Source organism: Neovison vison, chromosome 2 (genome assembly GCF_020171115.1).
Source record: "Neovison vison isolate M4711 chromosome 2, ASM_NN_V1, whole genome shotgun sequence".
In the NCBI taxonomy this organism is placed as follows: Eukaryota; Metazoa; Chordata; class Mammalia; order Carnivora; family Mustelidae; genus Neogale; species Neogale vison.
This window is the reverse complement of record NC_058092.1, coordinates 162,285,333-162,289,580: the sequence shown is the minus strand read 5'-3', so window position 1 is coordinate 162,289,580 and position 4,248 is coordinate 162,285,333. Positions and strand designations below refer to the sequence as shown.

At 37.5% G+C, this 4,248-nt stretch overlaps 1 non-coding gene across 1 annotated transcript; it reads right to left on the bottom strand.

The window, feature by feature from the left end:
- Positions 1-1,104: 1,104 nt before the first annotated feature.
- LOC122901623 lies at positions 1,105-1,179 on the bottom strand. The gene has a single exon (XR_006383614.1). It is a non-coding gene; the product is annotated as a small nucleolar RNA SNORD49 (small nucleolar RNA).
- Positions 1,180-4,248: the final 3,069 nt, after the last annotated feature.

Sequence of the window (4,248 nt, the reverse complement as noted above, 5' to 3'; positions counted from 1 at the left end):
TCTCTGTTGGAGTTTTTTGAAATAAGCACCAAGATATCTTATATGTTAATAAGTGTTTGCCTCCTTTAAAACCATTACTTGAAAAAATTTTGTCTCCTTCTTTTCAGTCTGCATGTCTGGTTTAATGCCTGATTGATTCTGAGAATACTGATTGAAGTAATTTAACTTTTTTAAAAGTCTTAATTTTATAAATAAACTTATTTCCTTAATATATAAATATTTATAAAAGTTTGAAAGTAAAAATCATATGGCCTGAAGCTTTGCCATTCCCTTTTTAATATATAAAATACACATTCAATATCTTATTTTTTACCTCTTTAATTTATATGCAAATATTTGTGTGCTATTTTATATTAAAAAACCCTAGTTCAAATGATCTTCTTTGCAATAGGTAATTTAAATAATTCCCCTCCTAAAAGTTTGAATTTAACCAAAATAAAATGTATATATGCATGTTTCTTAATTTTAAACCCTTTCTTTCCCATCAAGTATGCTTTTGTATGTATATGCACTGAAATGCCATTTCTTTAGTGGTGACACTCATGTTTTCCCAAACCAACCAAAGGCACAAACTACACCATTCACCTCAGTGACTGAGAACTAATTTATTGTGTAGTAGAGACCCTAAATTTCTAATCTCTCGTAGTGGGCATTTCTGTATCTTCATATACCAAACAGTCAAACTTACTCAATTCTAAGCACATCTTATTCTCCCTCCCTTCCATGTCAATAAAGTGAATCGCACTGATCCCACGAAAGATTAATCCTCCCACTTGTACTTAGCGTCTAATGCTCTCTTGCCTTCTCACGGATCTCACCCTATAGAATCTCTACAATTTCCTGCACATTCAAACTTTCACTGTCAGTGGATTCATTCTAATTGGAGGTGATTGTTTTTCTTGTTGTTTTGGACCTTGATTAGGATCAAGTTAGACTCATTATAAGCCTTTTCCATGATACAGTCTCATTGTTAATCCATTCATGTGCCTATTTTAATTAATTAGCTATTTACTACATTATTTTAAATAATATAACAAACATGCCTAAAGCCTCCAACCAAAAGACAATGCCAAGATCTTTGACCTTCCTATCTGATGTAGCCTCATTCTGAATGCCATGCTTATCATTTCATTGTTTTCGCTTCTGACGTCACTTCCTTTAGATGATTTCATCAGAGCATCATTGTTTTCTAGATATATAGTTAGATCATGTCTATATAGAGAGTTAAGAGGATATTTTTCATAATTGTAGCTTCATAAAAACAGTATCATTCTCAGGGCAACTGGGTGGCTCAGTGGGTTAAGCCTCTGCCTTCAGCCCAGGTCATGATCTCAGGGTCCTGGGATGAGCCCCACATTGGGCTCTCTGCCCAGCGGGGAGCCTGCTTCCCCCTCTCTCTCTGCTTGCATCTCTGCCTGCTTGTGATCTCTGTCAAACAAACAAAATCTTTAAAACAAACAAACTGGTATCATTCTCTACCTCCTCCTTTCAGAGTCTTCCCACTGACTATTATGGACTAAGCCTTACCACACATTATGTTTCACTGTAGCTTATTCATGTTGACAGCCTGTGTATTTCATTGTGGGAATGTAACACTGTTTCTGCTTCCATCTTCCCACCAAGAAGAACTGAATTGCTTCTGCTCTTATGAAAAGAATATTTCCATGAATTTTCTTACATATATCTCCTATTAACATATGCGAGTTTCTCTTAGATCCTTACCTAGATGTTGAACAGCTAAATCATTGCATATGTAAATGATTGACTTCTGAAGGAAATGCCAAAAATGTTTTTACAGTGGCTGCATAGTGGGTTTAAACTTCTATTTACTTTTCCCACTAGCAAAGTATAGTGGGTTCTGTGGACTGCTACACTTGGTATAAACAAAATGTATCATTTTGTCAATAGAATGGTTATAAAATGCCACTTAATCATGGTCTTGAATTACATTACCTTGATGACCAGTAATCTTGAACTTCTCTTCATTTATTTATTCCCTTTGCCAATTTTTCTGATGGACTATTTGTGCTTATATATTCTTGATATTAATCTAGTTATGTGTATTGTGAATCTCTTTTTCTGGTTTGTAACTTAATTTTAAGATTTCTTTAATTTGAAAATTAATCTTTGATAGTTTGGTGAACAAAAGTGATTAGTCTCAGTATTTTAAGTTTTGTAAATTCTTCTATAGAAAATTGTTTTCATGCCTTATTGAAGACCCATATCCTGAGTCCTAAAAATACTCACTTTTACAATATTTTTTAGTGTTCAAATGTTATGTTTTTTAGATTTAGTCCTAAATCTATATGGAGGTGGTTGTTTTAACATTGTGTGGTAGGAATCCAATTTCAACATTTTTCCGTATAAATTATTCTTCCAACTAAATTTATTGAAATATCCCTTCATTCATTCCCCACTCATTGGACATATTATCCTTGGCCTAAATCTAATATCTATACCTACAGACGTCAGTTGATTTCTGAAAGCTTATTGGTTAGTTTGCTTTCCATGAACAAAAACCTGTCATATTTCCGTCACTTTGTAAAAAGTCATAGTAACTATTCTCCTTCTACATACACATGTATGCACATACATCCATACACATGTGTCCACACTTCTTGGACATTTTAGAATCATCTCTAAGTCCCTGATCAATCCTATTCAACACTGCATGGAATTTGAAGATCAATCTAGAAAGAAATGACAACTTCATAATATGAAGTCTTCTTAAATGTGAACATTGTATACCTGCTCATCTATTTATTCTTCTCAGTATCTCTAAATAGAGATTTTATAATTTCCCCAGTATAGGTCTTAGACATACTCTGTTATATTTATTCCTGATTATTGAATATCTAATCTGATCATCTCATAAATGGTGCACTTCCTTTTATTACATTCCCTTGTTATTTACAGCTGATATGTAGAAATGTAGTACTATTTCTACATTAATCTTTTTGAAAAATTTTATTTATTTATTTATTTATTTATTTAGAGATCAAGCAGAGGAAGGGCCACAGGAGAAGAAGAGAGAAGTCCAAGCTGACTCCGCACTAGGCATGGAACCCAACCCAGGACCTGATCCCATGACCCTGAGATCATGACCCAAGAAATTAGACGCTCAACCAGGTGAGCCACCCAGGTGCCTCTCTGCATTAATCTTATGTCCACCTGTTATTGCAAACTCTCTTACTGTCTCAAATAACTTATCTGTGTATTCCTTAGGGTTTTCAATGTAAACTTAAACATTGACAGAGATCAGGGAGGAGTCAAGATGGTGGAGAAGTAGCAGGCTGAGATGACATCAGGTAGCAGGAGATCAGTTGGATAGCTTATCAGTTTCAAACATCTACAAATCCAACAGGAGATCAAAGAGAAAAAGAGCAACAATTCTAGAAACAGATAATCGACCACTTTCTGAAAGGTAGGACTGGTGGAGAAGTGAATCCAAAGCGATGGAAAGATAGACCGCAGGGGGAGGGGCCGGCTCCCGGCAAGCGGCAGAGCAACAGAGCACAAAATCAGGACTTTTAAAAGTCTGCTCCACTGACAGACATTGCTCCAGAGGCCAAACTCGGATGAAGCCCATGCGGGGTCAGCGTGGCCCCAGGTCCTGCGGGGTCACAGAAGGACCAGGGGTGTCTGAGTGTCGCAGAGCTTGCAGGTATTAGAGCAGGGAAGTCAGCTACAGAGACAGAGCCAAGGAGTGACCTCTCAGCTCAGGGTTACCTTGAAACTGTCCCAGGCTGGGTGAGCTCGGAGCACGGCCAGAGGCCAGAGAGATGGGAGCGATTGGGCGCTTTTCTCTGAGGGCGCACTGAGGAGTGGGGCCCTGGGCTCTCGGCTCCTCCCGGCCGGAGATTGGGAGGCCGCCATTTTCATTCCCGTCCTCTGGAACTCTACGGAAAGCATTCAGGGAACAAGCGAACCCAAGCAGATTACTTAGCCCGGCCCCTGGTAAGGACAGTGCAATTCCACCTTGGGCAAAGACACTTGAGAATCACTACAACAGACCCCTCCCCCAGAAGATCAACTAGAAATCCAGGCAAGATCAAGTTCACTTACCAAGGAGAACAGTGGAATTCCAGAGGAGGAGAAAGAAAAGCATGGAATTCCTGGCTTTCTCCCATGATTCTTTAGTCTTGCAGTTAATTAATTTTTTAAATTTTTTTTCTTCTGCTAATTTTTTTTAACTTTTACCCTTTCCTCTTTTAACGTTTTTTTGACTAGTTTATCTAACAATACCTT